This window comes from Ambystoma mexicanum, chromosome 10, assembly GCF_040938575.1.
Source record: "Ambystoma mexicanum isolate Mex_15411 chromosome 10, UKY_AmexF1_1, whole genome shotgun sequence".
In the NCBI taxonomy this organism is placed as follows: Eukaryota; Metazoa; Chordata; class Amphibia; order Caudata; family Ambystomatidae; genus Ambystoma; species Ambystoma mexicanum.
The window spans coordinates 678523098-678548698 of NC_090932.1; the positions used below are offsets into that span (position 1 = coordinate 678523098).

The following is a 25601-nucleotide window of genomic DNA, read 5'->3' on the forward strand; positions in this document are numbered from 1 at the left end:
AGCATACATAATCCCTGGTATTGTGTGAAAAATGTCTAAGTGGCCCTGGATATTATATCTGCCATGATGAATTATATAATGGCGGGCAGCCAACCACTTTTTCCAAGTAATGTGAGATTCATACTAATTTACAGCTGGATTTACTTTAATGGGGGAACCCAAGTAGACATATTTGTCTACATTTTCTAACTGGCAATCCTTTAATTTCCACCTCTTTTCCTTTGATCTTTTGCAGCTTTTCTCCACGATCATGGTTTGAGTTTTCAATGTGTTAATGATCATGGCATTCCTATCGGCATCGATAGCCAGCGCATCTAAAGATCGCTGGAGGCCAATCAGAGTTTGGTCTAGCAATATAATATCATAGTTGGTGTGGAAGCCTGTCTGGTTTAAAAGGACTGTTATGGAAGTGTCTGTATAGAGTTGCTGTAAAAAGTACAATATTGTCAGATTTATTCCCCAGGCTGTTAATTTCTTCCACAATTCTGGTCGCGAAACTAGGTCAAAGGCTTTGGTAAAATCTATATAAACAGCAGTATAGGTTTGGTCTGCTGTTTTTAGCCCTCTCAGCAATAAGATATTGGAGCACACATATGTTGGTAAGAGAATTATGGGCTTTGTGAAAACCTGTTTGGAAAGGGCTTAGCAGTTCCTTTTTTCCACCCATATAGTAAGTTCTTTTAGTAAGGTCGCTGCAAATATCTTGTGGCTGGCATCGTTCATGGCTAAAAGACTAGTTAATGGGATCAGACCTATCCCCTCTTTTAAAGATAGGTCTAGTACTGATTTGCGCCAACTATCCGGTATTTTTCCAGCTTGCACAATCTGGTGGTATAGTTTTGTCAAGATCTTTGCCCACAAGATCGGGTTTGCCTTCATTACTATATTTGGTATCCCATCTGGCCCGGGTGCTCAAGAGTTTTTTGATTTGACAATGATGTTCTCTATATCGTCTTCTTTAATATCTAATTCGGGCACCACTAAGTCATTTTATTGCAAGAGCTCCTTACAGTCATTTAAAGTGGGGTCTTGATACAAGTCCCTTATGTGTTTCAGCCATGTATGTTCTGGAACTTGATTTATATTTGTGGGGAGTTGGCTTCTTCTCAAGGCATTAAAATAGGACCATAATTTCTGGGTATTCTAAGACTTAAGCCAACCAAAAAACCGAATCTAATTTGCCGTATTAATAGATAATTTATATTGCTTGACACAATTTCTGTAGCCTTTAGCTAGACTTCTTAGTTGGAGCACTTTCTCCAGCACTGGGATCGAAGTTGTGGGATGTATTGACCCACTCTGCTATGCTATCCGGCATCACTCTGCTATTTATGGTGCAAGAAACAGCAACAATGGCGGCAAAACACTTGTGCTTGCCAAACCATCCAAAACCGCGTTCTTCAAAACACAAAAAGATGGATGCACAACCTGCCACCCATGGTGCAGGTGTGTTGGAATAGAGCACACACTGCAAAAAATGTGCCAGTGGGCTCCATGACAAGCAAACAGAGTGCAGAGGGAAAAGCAGCACTTTGTAAGTGAAGCTCCAAAATGTGCCTGTAAATGACATTTACTTTGTTGCTAAAAACTCCAAAATGCCTGTACACAACACTTCTCAACACTCAAAAATCTTGTTTGGTGCTAAAATTAATTTAATCTAATGAAGCATTGTGAATGTACCAAGTCCTAAAATGTGAAGAGCAAAACATTTTCCTCAGAAAAACTGGATTGCCTGTGAATGACTGCCCCTGTCAAGACCTGTGTACAGCACACAGGGCTACCTATGAATGACAGTCCCTGTCAGGTGAGCTCTCCTGATGAAACTTCAAAGTTATCTAAACTAAAAGTCTGCCGGTTTAGCAAACATAAAAGGGTTGCTGAAAAGAATACAGATCTCAGTTGTTTTTGATCCCAGAGGTTTAAAGCTAAGAAAGTACTTTAGCTATGTCATTTGATGCAACAAGTTTGGTTTCTGCTGGATTTTAAGAAATTAAGAATAATTAGGCCTGGCTGGGCCTGCAAGAAGTGGTAAAACAGGTTTCCCCCAAGGGGAGGGAAATCCTCTCAGCAAAAACTCACTGATATATGATAAGTGTGGGTCAGGCCAGACTTTTGTCTACAGCCAGAGAATGAAAAATGGCATATCCCCAGTGTCAAGTATTGGCAGAAATCATCAGTGTTAGGACGCCGTAATTATCCGGCTTCCACGGCTTCCACGAGACCTAATACTTGTGGTTCTCGTATTTGCCGACGAACGGTGGTTACGGTCCCTTTAAGACCTCGTCTGCTGGGAGCTTGGAAGTTGGCATGGAGACGATGGCGTCCTCTCACGTCTTTCGCTTTTCCCCGTACACGTTGAAAGACGTATAGTGATCATGTGACTATTATTTAAGCCACGCCGGTGCGTTTTGCCGGCGCTTCTGAATCTTGTATTCTAGCGGCTTGCTTTCTCTCGTATCCAGGTTCTTGTCCCTTTTGCCTTGTTTTCCTGTTTCTCGACCTCGGACTGCCTCTGGACCAGACTTGCTTACTCCTTTGTACTTTTGCTGCCAGTCCTGCTCATCGACCTCGGATCGTCCACGGACCTGTATTGCTTACTCCTTTGTACTTTTGCTGCCAGTCCTGCTCATCGACCTCGGATCGTCCACGGACCTGCATTGCTTACTCCTTTGTACTTTTGCTGCCAGCCCTGCTCTTCGACCTCGGACCGTCCACGGACCTGCCCTGCTACTCATTTGTACTGTCTCCCGCTTACCATTTTTTCTCCTGCATTGGAACTCTGCACCATTGGTAGACGGACTAGAGACTGCCTTTAATGTACCTTTAGGCGTCCTCGTGCCGTCGGGTTAGATTTTGCTCTTTGGACATTCAGCTTGGATCTTCACCCTGCTTCTTGCTTTGCCTTCCTTTCTGGATTGATTTCCTGGTCCTTTCGTTTTGGGTTTGCCACTACCTTACTTCTTATTCCTTCCTGGGGATATTCGGAGATTCAGAGATTCTGAAGAACCACACAGGTTAGTGGTTGGTTTCTATTTTGATGTCTGCATTTTTGGCATAGAGTCGCATCAGTGTGATTATTGCTCTTATTGCAGCTGTCTGGGGGTCTTGCCTGTCCACCTAGAGAAGACATCCCGTTCCTGTATCTTGTTCCATGCGGTTCTGGATTCTTCATTGGCATTCCATCTTTCCGCCAATCAATTGTTCTGGTTGTTCATTGTACTGACTAGTTCGGTAGATTGGCAAGAAGAATTCCTCGGCTACACTACGAGGGCAAGAGCGCTACTGACACCCAGGCCAGGAAATGGACGTGTGAAGGGGTCGTAAACCGCTCCTTGAAGGAATTCCCCAAAGGTGGGGGCTGCTCTTTGACTCCAGGGAGAGACAAAAGGCGAACCATTTGCTGCTAAGAATAAATAATGAACAATTTTTAGAGACCAATAACTTGTTATCCAAAGTGGTGAAAAATATAAAAAGGGCAGATTTGTTAGACTCATTTTTGGCTTTACGTTTCAAGAGGAGGTCGAACTGTATAACATATTCTGGACAGGAATGGCAATATATGTGGTTTTATGTGAACTGTATTAATGCTAGAATTGTTAAACGTTACACACACATCCCTATGGTAAACACACACATTTGTGGAAATTTGCAGAAAGTTTGGAAAATGTGTTCATGGCGAAATGGGCAAAATTCTGCAGAAAGTTGAAACAAAGTCTCACAGCTGCGGGATTTTGATGAGCAGATACCATATAAAATATGGAATCTTTGTGTGTGGTTTTTGTAGCGGTTACCATGTATAAATATGTATTTAGGACAAAATTCAATTTTGATACTAGTGGCTAGCGGAGGTTTCTAAGGACTGTAAAAGCCAAACCATAAATGTAACATCATCCGTCCTTTATCCAATCACTCAGATGCAAGGCGGAGATGAGGTCCTGATCCAATCCCAGTTCACAGGGGAAAGCTTAGTTAAGCCGGCCCATACACCCATTTTGTGATGTCATTTGAAAGGATAAATAGAGACAGCTGACAACACATAGGAACTCACTCACTTTTCTGATTCCAGCGACGCACTTTGTTCCAGCATTCAACGTCCAGCCTTTAACATCCTCCCAGATCCAGATGCCAAGAATCTTGCCAAGCAGTAGCGGAACCATTTTCAGCAAGGCCTCAATCCTCAAACTTATTCTCACAGCCAAGTGGAGCGCTGTGGTGTGGGAAAGCATCCTGAAATTAGCGTCCTGAAACTATCTGGCTTGCTACCATAAGGCTTGCCTGATGAACTTGCTATCCCGCGGATTTGAAATACCCAGAAACAAGAAGGGCAGATCCTGTGCGGTGACCGGCCTAGCTGATACAGTCCCGCGCCTGATGTGCTGTCTTATCTTGATAGACCCAATTCATTGACCAGAACCGTGACTGTCCAAAAATCTTAAATCCCAGTAGATTGTGGGTATTAATAGGATGCTAGAGAACTATTGTATACCTTGCTTATCTTGTTCCACTCTAATCTCTGAACTATCCCTCCTTTCATAACCTGTAACAGTGTCAAAATCTGTAGTGCTATCTTCCGCTGTCTAGTTGCTAAAGCGCCATTTTCATAGTCATCTTTATTTGTGTAACTCTGATCCATAAATCCCACTTTGAGTCTTTGGACTGGTGCCGCCGGGGAAGGTGATCGGGATCTGTTACTGAAGTCATGAATCAGTCTCAGAGCTTACTTTGTCCCAACTTGGTGGCCTAGGCAAACGCTTTAGCCTTGAGTAAAAGCATGAACCATATTTTCTGATTCTAAACTGAAGTCTTGTCCAAATCTTGTGTCTTTATTTTTTCGAAAGACACCTCTCACTAAAACCTCCATAACTCCCTCGGTTTTAAAGATAGAAGCGAAATTTCAACTCCCTATTGTACCCAACACCCTTAGCTATCTCTAGAACCCAGTGTGATTGGCCCGTTATATCAAAAATCGCATAATGAAAGGTTTGCCACGAATTGACATTTTGAAAGGTTTTACACGTGTGAATTAGATTTAAATTATTTCCCACTTCGATATTCCAATTGTTTTCTTTTGATTAAATCTTTGCTTTTGTTTGCTTGCATCTGTTCAAAGTGGCTCCCGTAGAAATCTATAACAATTTAAGCATTTTTGACCACATTTAGTGTTTTTGCTCAGCAAATTTCAAAGCCATGCTGACAGTTGAAAAGTCAATTCCGTTTTTCTCTTGTGTTTAAAGGGGGAAGGTGGGAGTGATATTCTGTTTGATCTGTGTTATTCCCCCCGAGTACCTGCCCTCTCATCACATCTATTTAAATTGCCTATTGGTGGGTTGAGGGGTGTTGCAGGGGGAACCCCTAACGATAGCGCTATCTGTTCCAACCCAAAAGTAGAATTGTCTGTGCTGTTTCTGTTGTTACCTATTAAAATATACTGTGATTTAAATTCTAAATGCATAAATAAATATTTACCTTTGCAAACTAGCCTGATTCCTGGTTCAGTGTGACCGGGATGGTCTCAGGAGAAGGGTGTGATAGGAGTGGTATATCATTCAGAATATTGAACTTATACATACAAATAAATAAGGGTGTCATTTGCGCACTACATGCTGGGCGAGACTTGGGTGTGTGCCAGATTGAAATCACTTACAAAGTATTACTTTTTATCGCTGTTTTTGCAAAGCGATGTATTTGTTTTTGCGCCGCAATGAGTGGATCAAAGTAAAGGTTTCCCTTCGCACAATTTTTAAATTTCATTTTGTCAGTATATTCTTTTTGGCTAATTTGCGTACTACAAATCAAATAATTTAAGTCCCAGTTAACCGACAAACCATTTTCAATAGGATTGTGTAGGTTGTAATCCAGGAAATGGATTACATAAATTATATCTATTTCACTCCAGCAGAGTCTGTTCCCTTCTGTGTTAATGGTAGTTCTGGAGCAGGGTAAGTCTATGGTATAAATATAATCCAAAGACAAGGTCCAGGCTAATACTGCCTGATCGCTCGGTGTATTGAAATGGGTTGTAATGAGACCACATTTGCTGGCCAATATTGGACCCGCCATGACATTATCAAGATGGGATTTAGATGATCTGTTTGTCCATGTGTAGTTTGTTTCTCCTGAGTCTGCTTTATCAAACCTAAGTCATTCTAGGTCACATGCTGCAAAGAAAAGCGACCAGGGGAACCTTGGTTTGCTGTTACAAGGGTATTGAGAAATGAAGCTCCCTGTGTTAAAATCTCCAGCTATGATCATTAGTCCCTTACAGAGTATCCATGCCATTTCAAGATAATTGACTTAATGTCTCTATGTATGGACTCAGTGTAAAGTCCTCCGGGAGGGTCATATACATTGCTGATCAATGTGGAGTCTTGCTTGTATCACTTGGGGGAAAGAATGGCTGCTAATAAATATGCAGATCTTATTCTTGCAGGGGAAGGGGGAAGATTGTGTAATAGTTTAGCGCCAATAGCTAGTCCACCACTACTACGGCCTCTGTTAGATGGATATCACTTAATTTTAAATCCTGTGATCCCTTCTATCACAAAAGGTTTGACACACCAGATCTCCTGTAAAAGGAATACATCAACTCCCATTATAATTTCTAAGCTAGTTGGGTGAGCAAGGAATGATGAATAGCCTCAGTGTTCCATGTGAGCCATTTTAATTTTTGTTCACTTGTATTAAGTCAATTTGTACTCTTAGTCAAGTCTTCCAGTTGCCATTCTTCAATTTCACTATTGTTCTTCAGGTTTTTTTAATGTGGAATGCTTGTAGGGCTGCTTTACCAGTTTGCTCCACGCTAGTTGTTTTATTATCCTTCTTGAAGGATCGTGCAAGATCTTCCCTGTAAGTGGAACTCTTGTTTTTCCGACAGATTGTAAGGGATAATCCCAGATCAGTCAATTCCAATATACTCGCCTTCAGGAGTGAGACTATCAAGACCGAGGAAAATTTGACCAATGCCCAATTAGTTTTACTGCCCATCCAAGGTAGTTCAATACAGGTGATGTCAGAAGAGTTGATCAAGTCCAAATGGGGTAATCAGCCCAGAATTTCCAATAAGCATGTATGATTCAAAAAAGGGCTATAGTTTGTGGGCTTTAATTTTTCCAAAAAGACCCATCTCTTTGCCAAAAGCAGTCAGAGGGGTTTAGGCAGCAACATATAGAGAAGTGGTTTGTTTTTAAATCTATGTTTTTTTGTCATGTTGGTTTCATTTGTTCCCCTGGATTTTGTGTTGCTTGATAGTTTTTGGGACCATTGAGTAAAACTTGGCGCATGGAACCACCAGGGAGAATATTTGAGACTTTCTTCTTCTCTCTCACCCCTTTTTTAGTTTCCACCAGTTGCCAGTCTAAAAGGCATTTTACTTTTTTACCCCCCTTTAACCTCATGCATTTTATTTTTATCCTCTAAACCAAATGTTATCATTTTCGGTACTTTCACATTTTCTTCTTTGGTAGATATCATATCACTGTGTGCTGCTGGAGAAAAAAAAAAACACTTCTTCGTAGTCCCAACTTGTATTTAGAACTTTTCTCTTTTGGCTATGTATGAAAGGGCAGGGAGCCAAACATGGTCTATCGCTCACTGGTAGAGATGGTATTAGAATTGTTTGAGTTGCTTTTTCTTTCATTTTTGTGTTTTCTGAATTTTCCACGGGTCCATGGTTTTTTTGTACTCCGAGTCCTATCCACCATAGCTTCCAGTAACCTTTTTATATCTGTCTGTTCATTAGCAAGGGTAGAGACCAAAGTTGCTAAGGTTTCAATTTTTGAGAGCAGAAGATCGAAGGCCTTGGTAGATATCTCGATGGTAACTTCTTTGTGGGTGCGACTTTCCTCTATACTTTCAATGGACGTATCCATAGAATAGGAATGAGCAAATGTAGATAACAAGGCTCTTAAATTGTGAGAGATTGTGAGAGATTCATATCATTTTTGCTTCATCTAATCTTTGTAAGAAGGAAGTACTGTTTCTCCACCTAGGGGCGCTCGCTGGAGGCCCACAACCATATTTAGTCATGAATTGTTGTTATTAATCGTAGGAGATATAGAAAGATCAGAACTTTCAGACAAAATGCTGGAATGTTTCGTCTGCCTTAGCTGAGCTTTAGTAAGATCAAAATAAATTGCATTATCTGTTTTAAGCAGAATGGTTGGCTTTTGTTTCAGAGCTGCCTTTTGTGCACACCTTGTATTTTTTACTTTGGGTAGTGGTTTCTGAATAGGAGGCAGTGCTGCTTTAGCACTTCGCAACGTAGTCTTACGTATGGTAGGATTCGGTATTATAGATGCAATTTAATTGGAGTTACAGTCGCAAAAGGGGAAGGCATATCAAACTCATCCCATGGCCCCGTAGCCATGGGATGAGTTTGATATCCTTTGACCCGTTTGCTCCTACTGCACTCACTGTTCATAATTGTGTGCACTAACGCGCCTGTGATTTATGGGATGGTGTCGGTTACTGGGGGGGTGTCTCGCGCTAATTCAGCAAGTTGTAAAATCAGGGATGCACAGTCCAAATGGAATCAGGAAGTGCAGCAGTAGCGTTGATTCAACTCAACAGAAAGCCGTGTCCAGAGTCAACCGTAAAACATTTCCAACCTGACAAGACTGATTTCTTGGAACACAAACACAACAGAGCGAGTGATGCAGCACACCAGACACTTCTACTGCAAAAACACACCAATGTGAATATAGGTGTACATAGATATACTCCTTTGACATTCTAGTGGCCAGTGTAGCCATACATCTTCATCATTAATGCAGCACCGACCAGCATGGAGACAGCAGCGCACGCATGGATCTGTTGAAATGTCCATATTCCACATGGACAGTGTGAGAAACCAGAAGGTGTCTCATCCACTAGTCCCCAGAGATCTGTCATCCAGGTGGACAGGACACCGCCATCGCTTTTGGATCCAGTTCCTGGGGGTGGGCCAGTGCAGGAGGATCACCTGGGTCAGGGGTCTTTGGGGAATGGGACACCAGACAGCGAGACGTGGTATCCCCTTCCTTATAACACCTTTACCTAATCCTACCCATTAGGATATTTAGGAACTCTACCCCCCCCCCCCTTTTTTACAACACAAACACTTTCTCACTGACAGCCCGCTCTAAGGGAAAACAGACTAACACCTGAGTTGTGTACCTGTCATGTCCCAATACTATGGTCAGGCGAGGTCAGGCGATTATCGACACACACACCTGACTTCCATTACATTTCCCAGCACAGACAAAAGGCGGAGCACAAGAGCACACTCCGAGTGAAGAAAAGCACACGAGGAAACAGCAGTTTCGAGACAACAGCTGAGTACGAGTGGAAAGACGGCAAAACCGAAAGGGATCGCAAGGAGGGAAATTCCCTTGACCTTTTTGACAAAGAACCATTACTTTCCAGAGACCTCGAAGGTAGAGAGCGTAAGACCAGGAAACCAGGCTGAAGAATCCTGCATTATGTGTCGGAGATACCAGGGGCCATACCGCGTCAGTAATCAAGGTGGAGTGAATCGGCAGCCTCCATGGTACCATCCTTGGCTCCAAGAAAGCAGCTGCGGTGGAATCAACACAGCCAGTGAGTTGGGGAGACCAATACAAGACCCGTCTGTAGTGAAGCCAAGGTTGCAAGCAGCAACATTGTATGACGAGCGCTAGAACAAACATTGTTAAAGTGCGTGTGATAAGAGGTGCAAGTGAAGTTGAAGTACAGATGAGTGATTGAACTTTAAAGCAAGCTACAATACCATTGACAGAGTGGTCCGCACCGCGTGGATGCTCAATCGAAGGTCTCTGTAAGATATCCAGCTGAGAAGTGACAAAAGTAGATACATTTGGTGAAAGTAAAGAGAACAAATACATGTGAATCAAAGTGGTCTTGTGACGGAGCAAGCAAAATCTTGCGCACAATTGAAAGTCTTCGATTTTGATGAAGTAGAGAACAATTGAAAAAAGTACATGGATTTGGTCCAACTCCGACAGAGGGAGATAAAGTGAAAAGTTTGTGTTAAAGTGGGTCTGAGCCTGGCGGAAGGGGGCCTGGGGCGAGTCGAGGATCACCCAAGAAGTTGTACATAAGAATCCTGAGGAGAAAGTAACTTATGCAGGTTTTGCGTTGCATCAGGTCCTCTGAATTAGAGACTTTGATTAACAAAGAGACTTTGGCACAGAAGGTCTTTATACTGAGATTTGAACTGCATCCTTGTGCTAGAGAAGCCAGAGAGTGTGCTAAGATCGAGTGTACCGCCTTGCCACGTGCTGAAAACGTGGGGAAGGGAAGCCAACAGCTTGAACATCCTGACATATCATTTCTTGAACACTTTTCTTTTTGCATAACATTGTTTCCCACACTATTTGTATTTAGAAGTAAGGATTGGCAATATGTTTATTAGTATAGGCCCTTCTATTTTGACAGACTCGGCTAGGAATGCGTTATTTGATGGTCGTAGCTTTTTCCCCATCTTTAGGTTTAGGATTAGATAGGCGTTTTACAATCCGCATTGAAGTTCAATAAACACCCTTGAACTGTGGTCACTTGTGTCTGTCTTACTGTTTGATACCATGCCTTCCTTACAACAGTGTCAATACTGATGTTTTAAACATTCACCAGTGCTCATGAAACGTTACAATTACCTATGAAATCACTATACACAATTAGCGTCCCTATATGTCAAGTAACCACACCATGGGCTCAAGCATGTAATGTGCTCGTTAGTCACTATATGCCACCACCAAGGCCCAGGCGGACGGTTGCAAATATATCTGCCATGATCGATACAGATACAACTATCCCGAGCCCATATTAGCATAATCCTACTTACACAGACCCGATAACTTTGGCTAAATGTAGTGTATTTCTGTACTCCTTCTTAGGTGGTCCATATCTGAACATATTGTGTGACTCTCCACATCCATCCACATCGTCATTTACTTTAACCCATTGAGCCTCAGTCACAACCGTGACCTGCGAGTACCTCTCTGTGTATAGGTATATGCATATGTATATGTATATGGACCCAATATGGTGTATAAATACCAAACAAGATGAAAGCTTACCATGTGTTAGCTCTTGAACATTAGTAGTGATTGTGTTCCCTTTTAATTTCCCTTTAGGGTCCGAATGAGTGTCACCCTAAGGAAATGGAGGTGAGATTGTTCCAATATATAATTGTTTGGAAACTCATTAGTACTGGCCAATTGAGTTGAAGCCACTCAAACTAAACAGATAAGCCTTGCGATAACCAAAGAAGACAGTCCTGAAGAAGGTGGCATTAATCACATAATACACCGAAACCGGTTGACACACACATGGTGATGGTAGGAGGCTTCCTGCCACACACTACGCCAGAACCATAGGGAGACTCACTAACCATTACGCCTACCCACCTGGTTCTGTCTTCACAGTACCTTGTACTCATTTTTAGTTTTAGTTATTCTTTTAATTGGGGTTCAGTTACCTCCAGTGTGGGCTAATAAAGCTGCTTTTGCCCTAATATTGATAGGGAATCTTTCTTCCAACCCCTCCCCCATTTTAATACTTTAATGAAGTGAGGCTTCATGCGTTGGTCATCCTGTCCTTACTACGTCCCACTGCAAAAAACTTAATACGTGGGCTGTCAGGAAACAAATTACCATTAAATTAAAAAAAACTATGTAAACAAATACAGATTTATAATTCTTTTTCTATCTACTGTTAAAGGCATGGTCTAGTAAAAAATGTTATTGTCCCTATGGGTCGGCCATGTTTTTTTAAGCCTAAGTGGCTCGATTTTAGAAAACGTTCCTATGGACCTTACCTGAGTTTTCGTCCATTAAACGCACGCGAAAACAAGCACCAGGGAGCCGCCATTTTCTGTTAATCCTATCTTTTCCCCCATCGCCCTGGCTGACCTGCTTTTGCGGCACTAAATCAGTTCCCCCGCCCCTGAGCATGTCATCAGCAGACACGTACCGCCCATTTCCCAACGCCAAAGCACCTCTCGTGTCAACATTCGCTGCGCTTCAGCTAATGACATGTCGCCATGGAAATGGCAGGACGCCTCTTTCCTCAATAAGTATAAACAGACCGTTTCACAACACACAGCAGCAGATTTTCGATTCCATTCCTCTCTCTGGGCCTCATTACGACCCTGGCGGAAAGGGGTTTGCGGCAGCGTTAGCTGCGCCAACCCCTTTCCGCCAATTACGAGTTCCCTTTCCGCCATGGCGGTTTTTACACCTGCTCTTAGCAGGTGTAAAAAACCATGGCGGTAAGGGAACTTGGTGTTAATTACGCCACCGTAATTTACGGTGGCGTAATTAACGCCTTCCCCACTCCCATTATGCCCTATGGGGCAAAAATGGGAATGGGGAAGGGTAAATGGGGATTGGGGATTTACCGCCCCGCCAAGGTCGGAATGGGGCGGTAAATCCCCTTACCGCCATGGCGTAAACGTAGTTTGCGCCATGGCGGTAAAGTCACGGCCCTGGCGGTAACTTACCGCCAGGGTCGTGATGAGGCCCTCTGTGTTACTTTGAGTATTCTGTGATTCGTTTCAGTGCTCTGGTCAGCTACCTTCGCCGCTTGTATCCCGTGTGAACACCTGTACCATCTCGGTAAATTATTTTACTCTGTTTACCACACAATGGCTACAATAATGCCCTACATGTACGAGCCCGAGTATACCGAGGAGGAACTACTGGAAAGGGAAGCATGTGAAAACGATGGGGATTCGGACGGCAGTTGGCAGGACGAATCAATAGATGAAGAGATTGGGCCTAGTCGAATGGACGGCGTCTCTACCTGGTGCACATGCAATCGGTGCGAGCTAATGCCAACTGAGGACGAGAACTGCTGCTGCCGAGAAAACTCGGGATGCCTGGCCTACATTTCGGAAGGCGAGCCACGACCGCAATGCATCACCGAGCTGCCAGACTTCAGGGCAGCCTGCCTCACACGGGCCGTGTTGAGAATAATGATGGTGCTTATGCACGAACTTCGCGCAACTGTTCGTCCTCGTAATCCGAGTAACGAGTAAGTATACTCTGCTTGTCATGCCACTCCTATTTCATGTTCTTCTACTATATCCAAAATTACATCTACATATCATTGTAACGCATGTAAGTCGTTCAATAGTGTGCATTGTCTAGATAGCATTTGTCCGTGCAGAATGCCATTAGTTACAAGAATTGTCATTGACAACAAACGTTTATTAAACTTTTCTTGGTCATTTAAAAACAGTTTGTTTCATTCCTTTTCACAGGTGGTACAGGCTGGTGGCCTATCGTTCCTTTACATGGTGGCTCCACGGAAGGCTTGGACACCGCGTTCGAAGAGTGATACCCGCCTGTGCCGTTCGTGCCATTAGAGAAACGTTCCCGAGTGACAGCGGTCAGTACAGGGGATTTTCTCTCGCTGTGCTGCAACCTGACCTGTATAATCTTTAAAGTCTTGTATTTTTGTGTCATGAAAATAAGATACAAAATAAAACACCACATATATTTTAACAACGTTTGTTTCGATTTTTTAAATGAATCAAGTGTGTCTCCATTCAAGGATGGACGTCAGACATCTGTGCTCCGAATGGGTGAAGGTCTGGTCGCTGTGAAGCAGGGTGGTCACTATCTATCTAAGCTAACATAACATATTCTCGATAATGCATGCACTAAATAACACTTGTTCAAAGTCTTTCAGTAGGTTATGTCTCTATAAAAGTCACACATATATCTATACTAACAATTACCATTGGATTATACAGGCCTTAGGGTCTTGACCACTATAATACACCGGTTGAAGTGTGGGTCTGTGCTCACAAGAATCTCCGGTATGTGGCATTTGTTATTGATAAGCAACGATATACTATCATTGATATAAAGGCGATATACTATATATTGATATAAAGGCGGTTCGCGCCAGTGGACGAGCGCTGGCATGGGGGGCTGTCAGGGGCGCGAAAGGCCAAGGTGCCAAACTACATGTACACTTCAAAAGGTGTCCCACGCCAAGGGGCCATCGGTCACATGGCCTCCTCAGACCCCGTGTCTCCAGCCAGGCCTCCCCTTGAAGCAGGCCGCCCCCCTGCAATCCACATAAGTGTGTCTCCATTCAGCAGTCTTCCTGTGCCTTATTTGCACGCCCCAGGGCCATCCATCCCACCCTCCTGTATCAAAGGCGGTTCGCGGCGGTGGATGCGCGCTGGCATGGGGGGCTGTGACGGGCGCAAACGGCCAAGGTGCCAAACTACATGTACACTTCAAAAGGTGTCCCACGCCAAGGGGCCATTGTTCACATGGTCTCCTCACACCCCGTGTCTCCAGCCAGGCCTCCCCTTCAAGCAAGCCGCCCCCCTAATACCACGACATACATACATCATTCATTTACAAACACACCCCAGTTTCTAATACTTTAAAAACCACTCGATATGTCTCATGAGAACATCTTTGTGCTTTGCAAGTCAACTCCTGAACGTGCTACCTGGGAACCACTGAGATCTATGCTAATCTGCTCGTCGTCGTGCTATCCGTGAACTTCTGTGACCGCTTCGAGCATACCCATCAGTGCGCTACCTGTGGCCATCCACCTATTCTCCCGCAACATACTGCTCTGCTTGCTGAATCCAACTGTTTGTTGGTCAAGGTAAGGCCATGTATCCTGGTCATATTTCGCAGATTTTTAAATTTCTATCTATTTGCGAGTAGAGTACCCAATAGTGCTATGTTCATTGGTCTCATTGCTATTGACTTGAATTTCCATTGCTATGCTATCAATAGATCTATTTATTTTCATCTGTGTCAATTGTCATCGAATTGCATCCTTCGGGGGTCCAGTCTATGATGTAAGCATGTTTCCTTCTCGTGCAATACAGAACATCCAAGGGATGAGTCACATGTTCAGTTTTTAGTCACATCATTTATACATTTCTGCAACTTATGCAAATACTAAGCCGCACATAATGAACTGGTATAGTTCCTCGACCAAAACAAACCTTGCATTGATCATTGTATGATTCATTTACTTTTGTATCAAATCTTTATTCTTGAAGATTGTATAATAATGTCGATATTTACTTTTCAGATTTATCAACGATGCCTGCCTGTTCGATTAGCGGTTGCCCTTCGAAGACCCATGCGAAATCTGAAGGCACTACAATGCATGTATTCCCGAAAACTGTTGATCGAATAAAAGAATGGGTCAGACATTGCGGATATCCACTGGATGAGCTGGAAAGTAGAGTCCAACAAGTCTTACAGGACAAGAGGGGTGATCGATACCGCATCTGCAGCCGGCACTTTTCCTTGGACATGTACACAACATCTTGGGTAACAAAGAAGAATAAACAGCGAACGACACGGAAATTGCTCGAAAACGCTATTCCCACTCTATTCGTCCACATTCCGCCACCGGTGAGTCAAGTGTCCGGATTTAGCTTTAGGCCTTGCGGTAGTGTGTAGGTATCCAAATGGATTAATTGATATTGTAGGTGTTCTATCCCTTGTAATAATTTCGATATTGATATGATTGTATAGTTTTTTGAATAATGACATTTACCAATATATTCTTTTTTGATTTCATAACCCACAAACGCAATGTATATATATGGGAACAGGGAACTGTGCTGTATTGAGCATTTTACAAGTATTCTGTCGAGTTACATGGCTATTTTTAATATTGGCATTTCATTATCAATCATTAATTTACCTTTATAACTTCTTGACTATCCCTTGAATCTGAAGCAAGAACATTCTACATCCTTGACGTGGTCGCAGTTATCAACCACTTCTAGCGCGTATCAGGTAATCTTACTAGGCTAATCCGCTACAGACCTGTTTTATGCATGTCAAGTAATATTTTTATTTTATCGTGTAATCATTTTACCGAATGTTTGGTTAGTGCTTTCCAATTGATATACACCTTAGTTATCGTCCACTGGTGTTTGTTTTTGGTTATAATTAGTGTTATCCATACTAATGCAAGTACTGTCTTTCAGGGAGATGCTGAAGCGTCCGCCACATCTACAACATTTCTAGATGTTCTTCAACAGCAGGAGGTATGGATACTGACAGCTCCATCGAGCCTCATCATCAGAGCTGGAATTCTTGTCGTTTGATTGTTCTACACAATGTTTCATTCGTGGTTAGCCGTTGATATGTACCTGTGCTGTCGACCCCAGGTGTGTGTTATGTTTTCACTATTGTAATCCTCACTAATGCAAGTACTATGTTTCAGGCAGTTGATGGAGCGTCAACCCCTGCACTTGATGCAGAGCCTGACATTCAAGTAATTCCAGGGGAAGTGGAAGCGGGACCATGCGTATACGAATCGGCGCAACAGCTTTCGGAAGTGCGCACTACATTTGCAACATCCATAGATATTCTTCAGCAGCACGAGGTATGGATAATGACAGCTCCATCATGCGTGATCATATAACGTGATTCCATTTGCTATACTTTCTTCCCTATTAACGCAAGTGCTGTGTTTCAGGGAGACGACGGAGCTTCCACCACAATCACAACATCTCATTTAGATGATGCAGATGTAAAGGAATCGTTGAAATAAGTCGATGAAATGTGATCATATTTGGATTTTCCTTGATTCTTTTGGACAATGCATCATTTGTGGTTATCTCTTTATATGTACCTGTGCCGTCGACCCCAAGTGTGTATTGTGTTTCCAATATTGAAAAGCATACTAATGCAAGTACTGTGTTTCAGGGAGATGCGGATGCCTCCTCTCCAATACAACCATTCATGGCAGTCCATGCAGAGCCAGAGGTATGGATACTGACAGTTCCATCGAAATAGATCATCACTGGTCGAATACTTGTCCTTTGATTGTTGCACACAATGTTTAAATCGTGTTTGGCTATTGAGATGTACCTGTGTGTTCGTCCTCACGTGTGTTTTATGCTAACAATATTTTGATACATAGTAATAAAAGTACTATGTTTCAGGGAGACGATGGAGCCTCATTCCGTGCTGTCTATGCGGATACAGAAAATATAGTTGTTGCAGCGCAAGAGGAAGGGAGGACATGCGGAAACGAATCAGAGCTACAGCGTGCAGATGTTGAAGGTCGAGTCAAAAAAGTTGCAAAGAAAAAAAAACAAAAAAAAGGTTAGTTACAAACAGTTCATAACTTTAAAAAAATGTTTGTGCTGGGGACTATTTTATGTTTTTTTCCAGTCAATTCTACTACACTCCATCTTGTGTTTAAACTGAACATCTCTTTTCCAATCTCTCCTCCAGTTACCCGTGGGTGTCAGAACTATACACACACAGACAGTGAAGCGAATGAGAGATGTGGCTTGCCAGACCATGTACACTATGGAGGAACTATTAATTGAGGCGAGGCGTGTTCAGGCTCGAGATGCTCATGTCCAATGGCCAGAACATGAATTAACTGTGTTTGGAGACTACAGCAAAGTTGCATTGGACCATAGCTACAGTGCGACCGCACCACCACAAGAAAATGTTATTGAATGTATTGAAGATAGCTCTGAAGTAGTTGCAGATCAATTTACACAATCTACACCCGCCAAAAATTTGCCACCAAAAAACCTGTCAACATTGTTGTGTTCTCCCATCAATGTTGAAGTACTAGATGTCGAAATGACAGAGAATGAACCAGCCGCAGCATCCATAGACGCATCAGAACTTGATATCAGCGATATTACTTTCCAATGTGTTGAAATCTCCACAACGTCACAGGCCGAAACAACGTTGACGCAGGATGACAGTCTAATGAAAGAGAGCAAATACATTGTATTCGACAGTTGTTTGATGGAAATTATAAGTATGCTGAAATGTGTGCATTCCATCAGAGGGAAAGTATGTGGGAAGCCATTGATTAATGTGACTCGTCAAATAAAAGGCAGTAACGTCAAAATTAATGCCGCCTGTAGATTAAATCATAGGTTCTCATGATCTGCACAACCGATGCTGGGGAAACTGCCAGCAGGCAATCTACTGTGTGCAGCTGCATCACTTTTTAGTGGCTCCAGTTTTAGAAAGTTAGAGGCTTTCTTTCAGTTTGTAGGACTCCATTTCATTTCTAAAGCGCTGTACTACATATACCAACGTGATTATCTGTTTCCGGCCATTAGTGATGCTTGGAAAATTGAACAATTGTCTCTAGCAAGTACATTCGAAGGCAAACGATTCAGGCTAGCCGGCGATGGACAGTGCGACAGCCCTGGATTTTCTGCCAAGTACTGCACCTACCACTTTCAGGACATGGATAGTAAGAAAATTGTGAGTTCGGTGGTCGTGCAGGTAACACAATGTACATTGTCAGTGGCCATGGAGAAACTAGGATTTATAAAATCAATGGAATATCTACAATCAAGGGGAATGCACATTGACCTCATAGCCAAGGATAGACACGTTTCAATTGCCAAGACAATGAGAGAGCAGTTCCCATCAATTTGACGTATGGCATCTTGCTAAATCAATCAATAAGAAAATCTCGGCTGCAGGGAAAAAAAAAGGTTTTGAAAGTATTTTGCAGTGGTCACATTCTATCACCAACCATCTTTGGTGGAGCTCAAAAATTTGTGAGGGGTCAGTGGAAATACTACTTGAAAAATGGTGGTCACTGATGCACCACTGTACCAATGTTCACCGCTGGACAGCAAATGAACATTTCCACCAATGTGAACATGGCCCTTTGTCCCCAGAGGAGGCACGGAAGAAGAAGTGGTTGATTCCATCTTCACCGACACACAAAGCCATTGAGAAGATTGTTTTTTCGACAAAACTCTATCAAGAGATTTGAGAGGACTGACAGAATTCTGTCACACAGGAGATTTGGAGGTGTTCCACAATATGTGCCTAAAGTACAGGCCAAAGCGCTTGCATTTTAGCTTTCGGGGCATGAAACATCGCACTCTACTAGCGGTCTTGGCCCATAACAGCAATGTCGGACATGAACAATCTAGGACTAGGGGTAAAGTAAGGATGCCTCGCTACACTAAGGTGTTTTCAAAACGAAGTAAGCAATGGGTGATCAAACCAGTCTATGATGAAATGCAGTTCGACTTTGTGAAAGGCCTTATTGTTGCTGTGTTAGAGAAGCACAGATATGGAATTTTGGACGTTTCTGTGCAGAGCAGTGATCCATTGCCACCGAACATTGCGACTGTGCCACGCCCACCCAAAGCACAGCTGATTGTGAAGTACAAATCCCGGTTTAAATAATTGCAATACGATTGTCTTTTTGTAAATAAATGTTATTGTACAGTGTACCTGTAAACCTAACCCCTACCTTCACCATCATGGGTGGCGAACAAGCTGTGTGTCATCTTTGAATTCTCTCTATTCACCTCACATATGTGTATGTATATATTTTTCTCATGTCTCATCTCATGTAAATGTAAATGCTGCACACTGTTAACGGAGGGGAGGCTTGCGTATTGCAAACAATAAAACAAACAAACAATAAATCTCACTTTTAACTCAACTCCCGTGGTACTTTATACTTTCCCTGACCTTCCGCAAAAAATTAAATGTCTCTATTTTGGCTGCAAAGCTCGCAGACAACGGGGACAAAATTGGGGCACTTAGAACGCGCCAGCCAAGCGGGCCGTGGCATTTGGGAGAGAAGCCAGTTCGCATTTGCACATTGAGGCGCACTACATAGACAGATTCTAAACTTCAAGTTCTCACAGATGCCTATACTACGTGATGTTGCAAATAAAGAATGCGAAGGACAGCGCCCAGATGAGGCCCACAAGTCGCACTGGAAGTATAAGGATCTATTGTTTTTTGACCTTGAGACAGGGACCATGCCGAAAGAACTACATTTGAAGGGAGTGCACAATAACGTAAGAGACGATAAGGCAGAAAATTCAGAAACTAGACGGAGTTTCATTTTAGTTCAGTATACGAAAAATCGTTGTCAAGAGCACGGTCCGTTTTACAGACTGCATTACGAAGAGACACAATGGAAATTTCAAATATAATGTAAGTAAATCTTTACACGCTTTTATACCGGAATGAAGATTTAATGAATGGATGCATGAATAAATGAATGAATGAAGAGCTAGGAAAAGCAAGTAAAACGTGTTTGTAGTGGGCACATGGGCATGCAGGTCCACTGGTCTCACCGATCTCGGTCCTTGGCCCAGCCACTTTTCCCTGCACTGCCTACCTGCACTACGGGACTGTCTCTGTATCCTTCAGCCCCTTCTCCCGGCATTTACCTTGCACTTGCCACCAGCTGGCCCTATTTTTTTATTTTTTATTCAACTAGCTATGTACAGCCCTTCCCCATGCGCGATCAGAAAGACACCTGGCCTAGTAGGATCGTTGTCTGTCTGCCCTTGTTCCCCACCTGCCTCGTCACGCCTAGAAACACTTGAATATAGGAGCGTTACAAATGCCATATCATATATCATATCATTCCTCACGCATGTAGAGTAACTGTCGTTTATCATTGTGTGTTTGCCTCGATTTATCTCGTTACTTTTCGCATTGATTTTAGAGACGAACATACTCCATTGAACTATCCTTGCAAGCAAATAGTTTCTGATCGGCCGTAATAAATAAAATGAGTAATATTAATGAAGTTCGGCTAGCGAGACTAATTATAATTTTTTTGTTTTCATAACAGGTATTTGATCCCATTCTGCCACTGCCATCTGTTTGAGACACCGGCGGATGAATTCTTCAGCAGACACCTGCAGCTTTGTGTCAACAACTGGAGCACGATCACCATATTATGGGACGATCGCCAAGGGCCCACATGCCCTTACGCTGTACTAGTGGCTAGAAGCAACATATCAACCTTTAGGCTGGACTAGTGCCTAGTTGATGGAACAGCCTTGCGGTTCACCGTGCTTCCAAAGTGATTCTTTTTACGAAAATGAACACCCTGTGTACCATAAAGGAACAGCGTGTGACTCAAGATGAAACGGAACAGTTATTGCGGATACAGATAAAAGAAAATAAATGGCTTTCGGAGTTCATATGGCAATTGCTGAATATTCTCTAAACATTGAATGTCAAATAAATGTACTTTACCAAATGTACCGTGTTGCTGTTTCATTTTAAAGTACAGTTTCATATTCCGAATTGTGGCGCGCTGTGTTGTGAGTTGATCTGTGTTGGTTTCCGGGTTCTGTGTGGAGTCGCGCAGAAGACGACTGGGCGCGTTTGCCTACGCAGCACAGTAACGTCACGGAGAGAGGCAGGGAATATGAATGTTTTTGATAATGTCAGGCTCAGGGGCGGGGGAATTGATTTAGTGCCGCAAAAGCAGGTCAGCCAGGGCGATGGGGGAAAGATAGGATTATCAGAAAATGGCGGCTCCCTGGTGCTTGTTTTCGCGTGCGTTTAATGGACGAAAACTCGGGTAAGGTCCATAGGAAAGTTTTCTAAAATCGAGCCACTTAGGCTTAAAAAAACATGGCCGACCCGTAGGGACAATACACATTTTTACTAGACCATGCCTTTAAGACAGGTGGCACACCAGCACATGCTAGGGATACCGTGTAGGATAGGCAGGGATTGATAGAACTTTCTCTGTCCTTCTGTCTTTCTTATTAAGACATGCCCATGTAAAAGTCTAGATCCACAGATGACCTAGGAGGTATTCTTCGCTCCAGATTCACTACAGGATGGAACCAGCCTTTTGTACCTTTTTAGACATCATATAATAAACAACGGCTTACGAGTATCACCATTGCTCGGCTGAGCCTAATGTTTGGGTTGACTGCCACTCTTTTTCGTGTTACAAAATATTGCTTGGGCATAAGCCTCTGTAACTACTGTCAAGTATTGCCCTCCGGCCTCCTATTGTTTTCCCAGTTGATGATGTTGACCCAGTGTGGAGCCAGAGTAGTGATGCAGTTTGATACGGCTTGAGGTAAACATGGAACATCCAGGAAGTGTACCAGATTTTGGTTTTGCTGTCAGGGCGAGGAAGGCGTCTCGGATGATGGGTGGAATATGTCCCATGTGTTGGTCTTGTCTGATATCTATTTTAGAGTATAAGTAGCCCATGAGGGAGTTGTATTATGATGTGGATTGGGTGTGGCTGGTCGTTTGGACAGTGACTTAGGAAGAGTCTGTGTGTGATTGTTGCTGAGTCACAGTATTTGGAGGTAGTGGGCGATGTTGGTGTTGCGTATAGCCATCTTGTATTTGTTTCAGAGGTATCCTGATGGCAGGGCATGGGTTCGTTTGCAGGCTCTTTCAATGTGTTTGTTATCCTGTTTGATGGAGAGGAGGGAATTGTTGAACTTTGGTTTACGGTGGTAGTTGTGGGTTTGTTGTGTTTTGAGGGGGACTATTTGTCAAGTGCTTGGGTGATGGTGGTGTTGTAATCGTTGAGGTGAATGGAAGGGATGTGTGAGGGGAGGAGGGGGTGGTATGACTGGTGATAAGGATGTGTCTGTAAAGAGTTGGATTTAAATGTCTGGAGCCGGGAGGGATGGCAGGCGAGATGTAGCAGAGTGAGTGTGAAGGGCATTGCGAAGTGGTCAAACCAGGATACCATAATTCGATTTTGCACAGAGATGTGGCTTTTGCTTGAAATCAGGTCAGGTTGGTACCAGCTATGGGTATGATGTAGCTGATGCGTTGGGTGAGGTCATGGGGGTGAGTAGAGTGAGGATACTGTTCAGTACGTGGTTGCGGTCACTTACTTCATTTTGTTTACGCGATGATGAAACCATAGTCAAGTATGCACGTTTTGCACCAACTCAGGGTGTTGCTCCACACCCTGACCTCTTTGCACACAAAAATATACGTTGTGAAGCTATCCAAGAAGGAATACAACTTCACAAGAAAATCTGAAGAAAAACTATAGTGCATTTCTAGGACAGAAAAGAGACTGCAGAAATAGTTGCCCGACTTATTACATCTCGTCATCAGGCTAGACATGAAATTTAATTTCAAACATGTCTACACAAGTACATTAATTCATATTAACATGACCCATTCAATTTGGAAGGTACATTTCCATTCCTGGTTAATTCTGGACATTAGGTGGTACTTATAAGCTGCAACTATTGGCATAAGAGTACAGATAGGAAGGAGGTGGCATGTGAGGAGGGACACAGCATGGGGCTGTTTGACTTTACAACCACCCACTGACTGCCAAACGGCCTGATAATCCCTGTGGCTATTTTCTACTACTACTCACCCCACCTTGACCAAAACACACCCACCTGGGATCTCTGTGAGCTAGTTCTATTGCACAGTAACATCAAATTGTTGATGTTATGGGGCTATCATTGTTATTTCTAAGCAGCTTTCTGAGGGTTAATGGCTTAATTGCAGCGATCAACTTGCTCCTGGCATAATACAAATGTCTTAATCAAGTGTCCATTCAGCTACTTTATTTATACACATTTTAACTGTTCTCACAGCTGTTCCTCGCACTGAGTTCCTATTAAAAACAAGCATTGGCAATACCAACAGCGTGGGCTTGAATATAGGTATTAGATGGGCATTTGCCAGGCACTTTCATCATAAGACCAGAAACTTACACAATTAGCTAGTTGTCGTCATCTTATGGCCAGGTAGCATAGCTCTCAACTCACCCGCTTTTGGCGGGTGTCACCCGGCTTCAAAGCAGACGAATCACCCGCCAAGTCCCTCATACGCCCATTCACTTCAATGGACCGCTCACCCGCCAAAAAGAAAATCGGGTGTTTTCACCCGCCTAGGTGACAAAAAAGGTTGGGAGCTATGAGGTAGTGCCTAGTAAATTCCTAACCCAGACCTACACAAAAGACAACTGTTGGCTTTGTCAATGCTGTTTTTATTGGCATTCTGGGACTTGTAGTCTTAGATTTCTAATCACAAATCCAGGACTAGAAATCCCAGCATGAAAAGAAAAAAAATGACAAACACCTACATTGAATGGGTCATGTTCGCATGATTTATGTCAGTGATTATGTGAATTGTGACAAAACAAAATGTACCTGATAAGGTAATTGATTGCTGGTTATAAGTACTGTATTAACTTCGGAAAACCTGGTTTTTAGCCTGTTCTGTTTACGTTCATTTGAAATTAATTTTTGTATAGTGCAATAAGAGGCCAGGGGAGAAACAAATAGCACATTAGTGCAGTGAGTAAACATAATATTTCACGAACATGAAAGAACAGCAGACTTCTTTAATTCGCTAAGGATTCCAAGGTATGACGTGCATAATATATATTTAACTAAACAATAGTGGAGCGACTCCGTTGTTTGCTGACCAGGTCTTACTGCGTGAACAAGACATATTCTAAGATGGCGACCCAGCTTACCTGCATCGGTAGGAACAGTTACTTAAGTCCTCTGTTTTTATCCATGGAAGGGTTCGCTACAGACCCTTCTGTGACTTCATCGATTGTGACTTCAAGCCCTGCCGATGTTTAGCAGCGGGCTGCAATACTGGTTGTGCAGAGTGGAAGGAAGACCTTTTGCTGTCTCGTTCAGACCGTTTAGCACCTGTTCTCAGAGTACTGCCAAAGCCTTAGGTACGCAGCCAGCTGTCATCTCTCAAGCCCAACGTACCTGTTCTCTCTGGGCAGGTAGCTCTGGGATGAGCATCATTCTTGACCAATCACACGCGGCTATACAAAAAAGGCATGTGGAGATGCCCGGGGTGGTTTTTTGATTGGCGAAACCTGTGTATTGCCCAGCCCTGAATCAACCATGCAGCCTGTTGGCATGGTTACTGTAAAACGCCACTCACGGGGTGGGGTTTGGCGCGATAGTGGCGAGTAACCGTTATTCTATACCGACTCTAGTGAATATTCATTGTAAAGTTCACTCTGGAAAAGAATAAACGTTCAACACAAGTACAACGGCCCGCGAAGTCGCCCGACACTCCAAATGTGTATTCAGTGACTATGTTGCCATCAGTGCCTTAGGTGGCACTATGAAATTAGCGGATCAGTAGAGGAGGCAAGAGTCATAATTTGCCATGTCCGCTTTTCATAAAGTGACTTTGGGCTGATTTCCGGTCGCTTCTTGCGGTTTTTGTCCGAGTTTTCCGCTAATTGTGCGCTTATTGTTGCGCTTTTCTGCCAGTCCCTGTTCGACTTGGCTCCATTCACAAAAAAGAAAAAAAACAAGCAGATGAAAGGCGAACGTCCTGTCCTCCCGTATCCAGTTAAGCACACGCGGTGAGGCTCGGGCAGATTGCCATTCTAATGCGAAGCCACACGCAGCGTCCTGGACTGGGTTGTCTGCAGCCCCTTATCGACCTACAGGTACTCATTTCTTTTAGCACCAGCACTCCCTTTTGTAGGTTTGTGTGTAGGCATTTTACATGGATGGGCTCTTTCAGTATGAAAGACCCTTTGAAGACTCCTTACCTAGCACAGAGGTAAACACTTACAGGGTATTTAAGGCAACACTTTTGAAGTTTAGTCATGCTGGCAACAAGCACTGGCTGGCATTGGTTTGGGCTTTTGGATAGGCATGGGAAAGGCCCTTGCCAGGCACTGCTGCAGTGCTATGAACAGTAGCCAGTGCAAAATGGTCCAAGTACCTGGGCATCTAACAGCAGTGCCTGGCAAATGCCTAATGCGTTTACAGAAGCCAATGTTTTTTGGGATTTGCCAATGCTTTTTTTAACAGGACTTCAGTGAAGGACCCGCACAGTGCTTATAACTTGATCGGCTGA

The 25601-nt window shown here is 43.2% G+C and overlaps 1 protein-coding gene across 1 annotated transcript in view; it reads right to left on the reverse strand.

The window, feature by feature from the left end:
* PLS1 (plastin 1) overlaps positions 1-24527 on the reverse strand; it is a 697248-nt gene extending 672721 nt beyond the window's left edge. The window contains exon 1 of the mRNA XM_069618268.1: positions 24235-24527. The gene's annotated coding sequence lies outside the window, so the exon portion shown is untranslated. The remainder of the gene's footprint in view (positions 1-24234) is intronic.
* Positions 24528-25601: the final 1074 nt, after the last annotated feature.